At 59.3% G+C, this 10,263-nt stretch overlaps 1 protein-coding gene across 1 annotated transcript in view; it reads left to right on the top strand.

Annotated features, from left to right (window-relative positions):
* Positions 1-10,098: 10,098 nt before the first annotated feature.
* Positions 10,099-10,263, top strand: part of PCDH1 (protocadherin 1) — a 56,528-nt gene continuing 56,363 nt past the window's right edge. Inside the window, 1 exon segment of the mRNA XM_031063802.1 lies at positions 10,099-10,182. The gene's annotated coding sequence lies outside the window, so the exon portion shown is untranslated.

Below are 10,263 nucleotides of genomic sequence, written 5' to 3'. Positions count from 1 at the left end.
GGTCTCCCAGGCTCTGCCGTGCTCCTTCCATCAGTGCCAGCGTGTCTCCAGCTGATTCCTGCTAACCCTGCCCTCTCCTGCTCCTCCAATGTGATCCTCACATCCAAGGGAGCCCCAGATTTCACTGCTCCCCTTTGAGCCGGGCCTGTCTGCTGCCTCCCAGGGCAGCTGAGGGGTCACACAGAGCCCAGGGGAAGTTCCCAGCTTGGGGACAGCTCCTTCACCCGCCTAAAAAACCACTCAGGAGCCTCTTGGTGCTCGGTGAGGCACCTGCACCCCCTGGCACCCCCAGGAGGGACCATGAGGTGATAGACACCCAGCATCACCATGGAGGTGCTGCTGGTGTCCCTGACAGGGGTGGTGGCACAGCAGTGGAGCTGGCACAGCAGCAATGGGGGCACAACTGTGTCCTCCCCATCCCTCCTTGGCTTTCTGCAGCTGCCCCATCCCACATGTCTGGGAGGTGACACCGTGGGTGTCGTACACGGGCCAGGAGCTGCCACCTGGAGCAGCCCAGCATGGGCTGTGGGCAGGGATGCAGGAGGAGGGCCCAGATCTCCTTCTGCCCCAGATTTCCACAGTCTGGTGCTGGCTGTGCCCCCACCTCCTGTCACCAGCGCTGCCCCTTCACCTTCCTCACACTCCAGAGGGGCTGAGCAGCTCCCTGCCCTCTCCACAGTGCCCTTGGATGTGCCCTCAGTCCTCTCCAGGCACGAGTGGTGCTGCTGCAATCAGACCAAGAGGTTTTGTTTTGTGAGCAAAATTGTCACCAGGTCCACTCCAAACGTCTCGCTGTGAGCCAGGCCAACACTCTGCAGTGATTTTCTCTCCTCTGCTCCTCTGCCCCTCCCTTGGTGTGCCTGGCACAGCCCTCCCTAACCCTGGTGGCACCTCTGTGGGGCACAGCTCAGTGGGAGTTGCTGCATGGGGACACCAGGGGTTCAGTTTCCTGCAGCTCCTCCCAAAGGCTGCAGCTCCCTGTGACCTCCCTGTGCCATCTCTCTGCTCAGCCCTGATTTCCTGAGGGCTTTTGGGTCACCTCATGGTGGTTTTGCCAGGGACCTCAAGCTGAGGTGGCTCAGAGATCTCGTTATCCCATGACAATGGGATCTCATCAACCAAATCTCCCCTCCAAATTGTCTCATTCGTTTTACTCCTTGCTGTGGAGAAGACCCAGACCCAAAAGGGCTTCTGCTTCTTGGCCTCCACATCCTGCAGCTCAAAGCCTCTTTGGTGGCTGAAGCCTTGAGGACTCAGAGCCAGGATGAGGCAGGAGGGTCAGGGCCAGGCTCTGGCAGCGGGAGGGGTGACAGGAAGAACATTCCCCCCATGGTGAGACTGTCCCCGTCATTCTGACTGTCCCCGTCATTCCCAGACTGTCCCCATCATACAGACTGTCCCCATCATTCTGACTGTCCCAAGAGCCTGTTCCATACCCTCTCCAGTCCCTGCAAGGCTCTTAGACCCAAAACTCCCTGCTCCCAATCCATTCTTCTGGTGCTTCCTCATTTCACTGCTCCCCATTCCACCTGTTTCCAGCCAAGCCCCTGGGCAGCAGAGCCCAGAGCTGGGAGCAGCCCCCAGGCCACCAACCCATGTCCCTGCAATGCTGGAGGGAGGCTCCTCCCTGTCCCCAGCACCTGCAGGTGCCCAGCCCATCCCCAGGTGTCATGCAGCCTCTCTCCAGGTCACCCCAGCACATCCCCCGGTGTCGGACAGCCTCTCTCCAGGTCACCCCAGCACATCCTGGCCCTGGCAGGGGGCAGTGCCCAGTCCTGTGGCAGCAGGGCCAGCTCCTGTCCCGTGCCAGGCCACCAGAGATGCTGCTGGTGGCCATGGACTCGTGTGCCTGCTCAGCTCTCAGCCCGTGGCTGCCAGGCTCCCAGGCATGTGGGCTGCAGTCCCTCCTGGGGGCCCTTGCACCGTGCCAAGGGAGCTTTTCTTATCTTCACAGGAATGAAAACCTTTCTGAAATCAAAGTGCTTGGGTGGCTTTGAAGAGTTTCCTCTGGAGATGAAACAAGGCTGTTTGTGAGTGCCAGCAATCTGAGCTGCAGCTCCTGGGGCCACGGGGCTGCTGGGCAGCACTGGGCAGTGCCCGGCCTGGGGGGGCCCTGGCCTGGCCACTGTGGCCACAGGAGCTGCTCCCCAGGCTGGAAGGTGCCCCTGGTGCAGAGCCCACCCACAGTGAGCTGCTCTGGCTCGTTCCCAGGCTGGGAGCTGTGTGCCATGAACGGCAACCAACAAAGGGACGGAGAGAGGATGATGTGGAGGTGCTGGAGATGTTCAAACACACCCTGCACTGCCAGGGGCTGCTCAAATCCTCCAGGGCCCAGGGCCCACAGGGCCCCTTTGCAAAGGAAAAAGGAATTCAAGGGCCAGTGCAGCAAATGAGCCTGGAGAACAACTGCCCCTCTGGAGGAACCCACCTAGGCTGGCCTGATTTGAGGTGCTGGATGTGGAGGGGCCAAGCAGGCAGATGTGGGCATGTGATGTGGCACTCAGCAGCACAGGCTGTAGCTGCCAGCCTGCCCTGGGGAGCAGAGAACGCCTGGCAGGCCGGTGTGCATGGAGATTATTTGTTGTTTGATATTTTCCCTTCAATGCTTTTGTCCTAGAATAAATACACAAAAGTTCAGGGCCCTGCAGGTTGTCTCTGTTAGGGGTGGTGGAGTCAGGGATTGTTTTGGAGTGATCCATGCTGTTTGTTTACCAGCATGGGCAAAGTCTGCTCTCCCTGCTTGATCCTAATTCCTCAGGATTCTTCCCCAAACCTTCCTCAGCCATTCCCTGCTCAGCCCTGCCACCCTTCCCTGCTCAGCCCTGCCACCCTTCCCTGCTCACTCCTAATTCCTCAGGATCCTTCCCCAAAGCTGCCTCAGCCTGTCCCCGCTCAGCCCTGCCACCCTTCCCTGCTCCCACAGCCTTCCCACCCTGGGCAGGGCACCCTGGCCTGTGTGGCACCACTAACACTTCTGTCTCTGGGGACAGACAGACTTTGTCCCCCCACAGGAGTGAAGGTCCACGCTGGGTGCCAGCTGGGGTGGTGATGCTCAGGCCCAGGGGGAAGCAGGACGTGCTGTGAGCTCTGTGCCATCGCCCTGGCACCTGGGCACAGCTGGGAGGGATGTCCCACCCCCAGTGTTCCCCCACTGCATCCCAGGGCCAGCACTGCCACTGTGCCCAAGCCCAAGAGAAGAGAAGATCCCCAGCAGGATCCCCACTGCAACCATCCCTCTGAGGCTCCTTCTCTCCCTCAGGATGGGCTGTATCTGATCTTGGCTGGCCTTTCCTGCAGATCCCAGCTTGTCTGCCACTTGTTTAGCCCTGCATTCCCCTGCCATGCTCACCCCAGGGCCTCTGGATTTTGACCCCAGAAGTGCTGGCTCCAGGATATTGCAGAGCAAACACAGAGCAGAGATAAAGGGGCAGCATCACCCCTGGGAGCAAACACAGCCCCAGCCCTGCAGAGGTCACTCAGGTCCATCACTGCTGCCACCCTTCCCTCCCCAGCCCCTGTGCTCCTGCCACATGCCAGCTCCAGTGGGACAGTGACCTGCCCCAGAGCCTGTCCTCAGTGCATTCCCATTTCCAGCCCTGCTCTCCCCATCCCAGTGCCAGGGCTGCCTGTTCCTGCCCCCCATGCCCACAGGGATCTGGTCCTGCCCTGCTGGTGCTCGTGGCACCTTGGTTCCCTGTGCCCCTTGTCTCCTCTGCTGTGCCCATGCCCCAAGCCTGCCCTCAGTGTGCCCCTGCCATCTGCTGCCAAATCCACGCTCACCCTGAGCTCTCCCCCTTCTGCTGTGCCCATCACAGTCCCTGCCCTGCTGTTGTCACCCAGCACCCTCCCATGGTCCCCATCTGTCCCCAAACCCTACAGATCCCTGCTGGCCGTGGGTCCCTCCTCTCCAGGGATGGGGATGAGCCTCTCCCTCTCTCCATGCCCAGAGCTGCTCCTCTCCTGCCCAGCCCAGACTCCAGGGGCAAGTCCCAGCCTGAGCAGAGGTTTCTGTGTGTCCCATCCCCATGCCAGTCACGGGCAGGGCAGGTCTGGTCTGGTCTGGTCTCCCGTCCCTGAGTCTCCTCCTGTTCCCTTGGGCCGCAGGATCCTGTGGAGGGAGGTCAGGGCTCCCCGACAGCTCCTGTTGGGAGGATGTGGAAACTTCCCTTCCCCGGTGCCTGCTTGCTTGTCTCCAGGGCTGGACCATCTCCCAGCAGCAGCTGGAGGTAGGATTTGAGGCAGGAGACCGTTGGACCCTAACAAAAGCAGGAAATGGGTGTAATTCTCCTTCGGAGGAGGAATGAATAGCAGATCCCAGGAGGAGGCGAGGCCAGCTTAGCAGGACGTGAGAAACTCGGCTCATTCCTCCTAAGGCTGCACTTCCTGAGAGCTTCCCCCTTCCTGCTGCTCTCCAGCCTCTCCCCAGCTCTGGCAGAGCCTCAGCAGCTCCAGCAGGACAGGAACCACCAGAGTCCTGGCCAGGGTGCCTGTTCCCAAACCTGCTGCTGCCGGGCCATGGGGAGCCCAGGATGGGGACAGCCGAGGGGGACAGGGGACATGAACGATGTGATTTAGTGGGTGACATCCCTGTTTTGGATTGAGATGAGTTTGAAGGCCACTTCCAACCCAAACCATGCTGTGATTCCATGACTCTGTGACCCCACACCTCTGTACAGCCCCACTCACTCCTTCCTTATACCCAGGGGCAGGAATTTGAGTGGTTTGGGAATAAAGGGAGTGCCAGGGGCAGGGATGGGAGGAGGCCAGTACAGCCCAGACCACTGGCATGGACTCGGTGCTGGGAACAGCAGGAGCTGCCCTTGGGGGTGGCTCCCAACCTGGGGAAGCTGTTGGAGCATCCCACAGATTTCCAACAGCCTGGGAGTGCCAGGGAAGCTCCTCTCCAGTCTGAACCCCAGGATCAGCTCAGGCAATGAGCACCAAAGCTCCATCAGCACCCAGGGTTTCATTTTAGGGCTCTGCTGCTTCTTCTTGAGGAGCTCTCTGGTGCCGCAGAGGATGGGTGGGGACTGGAGAAACCTTCCTGAACCCTGGAGCAGGGCATTGATTAATCAGTGCTTGAATAATTGCAGGGCACTGCAGACATTCTGCTCCCTGTGGAGGGAAGGGATGAGGTGGAGGATCGGGCCAGGGAGGTCACTCACCCCAGCCCATCCTCGCCTCAGCCTCAGAGCTGCCCCCAGGATTAAATGGTTTCTTTTTAAAAGCGAGATCTAATCTGGTGACAAAAGCCGCAGCAGTGCTGTGAGCCCATCATCTCCCCAAGAAAAGCTCCTCCAGCCTTCAAATGCTCTCACCACTTGGATGCTGGATTTCAATCCAAGGCTCAATCTGCCTCTCTTCAGCCCCAGCCCTGCTCTTGTTCCTCCTTGCTGTGGGATTTAAGGGCTCCCCGCTCTGTTTTCCATGTGGGAGCACACAGCCAGGTGCTCAGCTCACCTGATAACAGAGTTTTAGCAGCATCACGCCCCTAGGCCTGGCTTTTCCAGCCTGTGCTCGGGTCTGTGGTGCTCCTCCCAGCTCTCTGGTGTTCCCCTGCCATCCCCCAGTGTGGGTGCCAGACAAAGAGCTCCAGCAGGGCTCTGTTCACTGATTTGCAGCCCCCACACATCCGCACACAATGATCCCTAATTACCCTTTCACAGACAAATCTGCATCGCTGGACCAGGCAGATATTCCTGGGAGGGCCTAAAGCTGGCTTGGTTGCTGGTTAAAAGCCAGGGTTCCTCTCCCAAACCTGTATGGGCATGTCCAGAGTCACTGCTTTCCAAGATCCAGCCTGAGGGCTTCAAATCCGAGCTTCAGTCCCAGATCTATTCCAGATATCTGCAGTCAAACACCCCCTGACCATTTAACCAGCTGAAAACATCCTCTTCCCTTTCTGTCTCATCACTCTGGGTGTCATTTTCCAGCTTTCCCAGCAAAGATTTCATCTCTTCATCTCCATCATTGATAAAAATGTTTCATAGCAGCGGACGAAGCGCGGGGCCCCGGGGGAGGGAGGTGGGAATAATGCTCCTTTCTGCTCTCTCCCCATTAGCAGCCCCCTCGGAGATCTGCCAGGGAAGCAGTTTGAATCCATCTCATCTGTGCCCTGTTAATTCCTTCTAATGCAAGTTTTAATCAAAATGTCAGGTGGAAGGAAGTCAAATGCCTCGGAGAGATCCGAGTGTGCTCTATCAACACAAGTGCCTCTCTCGCCCAGCCCGGTGCTCCTGTCACACACAGACAGGGCTGGGTGACAGCCCTGCTGGCCCTGCCACCAACGCTGCCTGCAGCTCCTGAGTCTGGGGACATCACATCACCAGCTGGGACTTGTCCCAGGGATCCACATGTGGATGGAACCCCATGGGACACCAGCAACCCCCCCTGAGCAATGCCCTCACCACCTTCTCCAGGCCCAGACCCACCTTTCCCCCTCCTTACTGAGGGAATGCTGCTCCCTGAGGAAGGGGAGGAGCTTTCTGTGACGCTCAGCCCCAATGTCCATCCCAGGAGGAGCTCCCAGTGTGGCAATGGTGGAGCTCATGTAGCCCTGAGGGACAGGGGACAGTGGCCCCTGAGGAAGGGTCCCTAAGGAAAGGTCCCTGAGGAAGGGGATGAGCTTTCAGGGCTGGATGAGGAGACTGGAGATGCTCAGCCCCAATGTCCATCCCAGGAGCGGCTCCCAGTGTAGCAATGGTGGAGCTCATGTGGCCTTGAGGGACAAGGGACAGTGGTCCTGAGGCTGGGAAGAGCTTTCAGGGCTGGGTGAGGAGAGTGGAGATGCTCAGCCCCAATGTCCATCCCAGGAGGAGCTCCCAACCCTGTGCCCTGCGATGGGGGGTGGGCCGAGCACTGTGGGAGGACCAGGGCTCAGGGGCTTCCCCAGCTTGCAGGATCTTTCATCCTCCGTCACCACAAAGCCAGGCCAGATCTGCATTTGCAGCAGCCCACAGAAGCTGCCTCTGTTGTCTTATTTTTGTTATTTTTGAGAGGATATTTTAGCGCTGAGCACATTCCCTCCTGTTGCCATGGCAGCCGTGACAGGGGTTATATACCGTGAGAAAAATACCAAAATTAATGAGTGAGTGAAAGAGCAGCCAAGAGAAAAACAAGGTTAAAAAAAGAGTTAAAACAGTAATAAAAACAATCTCCCAATAATTTGGCAGCGAGCATCCCACAGGCAAGACAGGCGGCGAACATGGGAGCCCCGCGGCTCCTCGCTGCATCCCAGCTGGGGCTGGCTGCCCACAGCCCGTGGCCAGAGCACTGCAGCCCATGGCCAGAGCACTGCCGCTGTCCGAGGGCCGTGCTGGATCCCAGCCTGTGGGCAGAGCATTGCTGGAGTCCCAGGGATGCTCCAGATCCCAGCCCGTGGCTGGAGCATCGCCGCACTCCCAGGGCTGTGCTGGATCCCAGCCCATGGCTAGAGCATCGCTGCGGTCCCAGGGACACTCTGGATCCCAGCCTTTGCCAGAGCGTTGCCACGCTCCCAGAGCTGTGCCAGATCCCAGCCCCTGGCCGGAGCATCATCGTGCTCCCAGGGACACTCTGGATCCCAGACCCTGGCTGGAGCATTGCTATGGTCCCAGACATGCACCAGATCCCATCCCATGGCCAGAGCATCGCTGTGATCCCACGGCTCTGCTGGATCCCAGCCCGTGGCTGGAGCGCCGCTATGCTCCCAGGGACACTCTGGATCCCAGCCTGTGGCTGGAGCATTGCCATGGTCCCAGGGACACTCCGGATCCCTGCCTTGGTCGGAGCGTTGCTGTGATCCCAGGGATGCTCCAGATCCCAGCTCGTGGCCAGAGCATCGCTGCAGTCCCAGGGCTGTGATGGATCCCAGCCTTGGCCGGAACATTGCTGTGATCCCAGGGATACACTGGATCATAGCCCATGGCCAGAGCATCGCCGCACTCCCAGGGATGCTCCAGATCCCATCCCATGGCCGAAGCGTTGCTGTGCTCCCAGGGATGCTCTGGATCCCAGCCTTGGCCAGATCATCGCTGCAGTCCCAGGGCCGCGCTGCTCCCACTCCATCCCACCGACGCTCCGGATGGGGCTGCGCCCACCCAGCTCCTTCCCCCGCAAACCTGCAGCCCTCGGTGACGCAGGAGGCGAGCGGAGGAGAAGTTCTTTAATGTGCTCATTTCCTCGCATTTGGGTTTTGAGGATCTTTTTGTTTTTAATTGTAGAAACAAGCGGATTGTCAGAACATCTGTGTTATTAGCATTTGCTGCCCAAATCCGAGCTGCTGCTTCTCCTGCGGAGCCCAGAGCTGATGAGAGAGAGAACAGAGGAGCCTTTGAACTCCTTGCAGCAGACGGCAGCCAGGTTGCTGCGTGTGTGTGTTGGGGAGGGGGTATTTATTCTCTTGTAAGGTTCATTTGCTCTCCGTGTTTCCCTTTCTTCTCGCTTTCCCAGAGATTTAGCTGGATGCTCTTCCCTTGCAGGCTTTGTTCTTCTGACAAGGCCCCACCGGCAGCACGGAGCAGCTGCCTCTGTGTGATGCCAGGGCAGCCCAGCACGGGGTACCTGGAGCAGCCCAGCACGGGGGACCCGGAGCTCGGGGCAAGGCAGAGCCTCCAGCAGCAGCTCCGGGGGCGGCGGCACTGCCAGCCCTGCAGGGGCTCACCGAATAACTCTGCAGACAGAGCTGCAGCCTCGGGGCTTCTTGTTGCTCAGACTGGCTCTGCTTTCTGGGAATGGTGAAGACAAGGTGAGGATGGGTGACTCATCTGGAGCTGCTACATACACAGGGTGGAATTCTTCCCTGGTAGCGTGGTGAGGCACAGGTTGCCCAGAGAAGCTGCGGATGCTCCATCCCTGAAAGTGTTTAGGGCAAGCTTGGATGGGGCTTGGAGCACCCTGGGATAGTGCAAGGTGCCCCTGCCAGACCAAGGTGGAATGAGATGGTCTTTGAGCTCCTTTCCAGCCCAAACCATTCTGGGACTCTACAATAACACCCAGGAGAAGGAAGTACAGGGAAAGGCAAGCTTCCTGTGTTGTCAGAGGGCAAGGAGCACTCTGGGAGGGGCTTTCAAAGGCACTGGGGTGGAGGAGGAAGGCAGAGATGGATGAGACAGCCCTGGGATGCCAGGCAGCAGGGCCCTGGACACGGTGTCCCCCCAGCTCCCCAGGCCACGGGTGCTGCTGGCACTGCAGAGGCCCTGCCAGGCTGCTCCCCTGGGCTGCACAGAGGTGGTTTCTGATGACAGGACACTTTTCCCCTGCATTCCTAGAGCCTGGACCTGTCCCTCAGAAACATGTGTGAGCAGAGGCTGAGGTGACAGTCACGGGTGTCCCACAAACCAGCAGCATCCAGTGATCCATGTACGCGCCCAGCACCCCAGCACTTCCTGTGCCGCTGCCCATCGACTCCTTCACTGCCCCGTGACTCTTGTGAAATGCAAACCTTTGGTCCCCAGCAATCTCTAAAGTTTGCTGTCCCTGCTCCACGGGCAGCCTCAGATCCACAGGGTCACTCTCTCGGTTTCTCCCTTCTCTCCAGCTCCCTGTCCCTCCAAGGAGGGCTGCCAGTTACTGATCCATCAAATCTCCCCTTGTCTCCGGAGAATTTCGTTCCCTCTCCCTGCCCAGCTCACGCTGGATCAGCAGGGCACAGCCTGACAAACCCCACAGCTCCTCTCCCTGCCCCAAAGGTGGGCTGTGACCTTCCCTGGCTTCTCAATTCACATCTCCTGCTAAATTGGCTTCATGTGAATTGACACTCGGAAAAAAACCCTGCACATACACACGGAGGAGCTGACATCTCTGGAGGAGCAGAAAGTCAGGGAGGAGAGCTGGGCTTTCCATCCTGAGGGATGACTCGCCAGCCCCCTTTTCCTGCCCAGCGGGATGCAGCCGTGCCACGGCCTGAACCCGCTTGTTGCCGGGGAAAAGCGGGGAGATTTGGGAGAAAAGCACGGCAATTCTGGGGGGGAAACGGGGGGATTTGGGGGGTGAGATATAGCCGGGCTGCTCCGAGCAGGCAGGGGCAGCCTCTAGATGGTGCAGTCATGCAGCCGAGCTGAGCATGTGTGCAGCGAAGGGCGCTGCGCAACAGGTTGGCGTAGCTCAGCGGGGAGACGCGCTCCCATCCTCGCTGCGGCGGAGCGGGAAGGACTTTCCAGCATCCTGGCGAGAAATCCGCGCCGCAGCCGGCCCGGAAAGCGGGTGAGGGGCAGCGCCACGGGCTGCGAGACCCTCGGAGGGTGCTGAGGGTTTTGGCAGGGTCGGGCTGCAGCTCCAGCCCCC

Source organism: Geospiza fortis, unplaced genomic scaffold (genome assembly GCF_000277835.1).
Source record: "Geospiza fortis unplaced genomic scaffold, GeoFor_1.0 scaffold320, whole genome shotgun sequence".
Classification (NCBI taxonomy): Eukaryota; Metazoa; Chordata; class Aves; order Passeriformes; family Thraupidae; genus Geospiza; species Geospiza fortis.
This window is presented reverse-complemented; position numbering and strand designations above follow the sequence as displayed.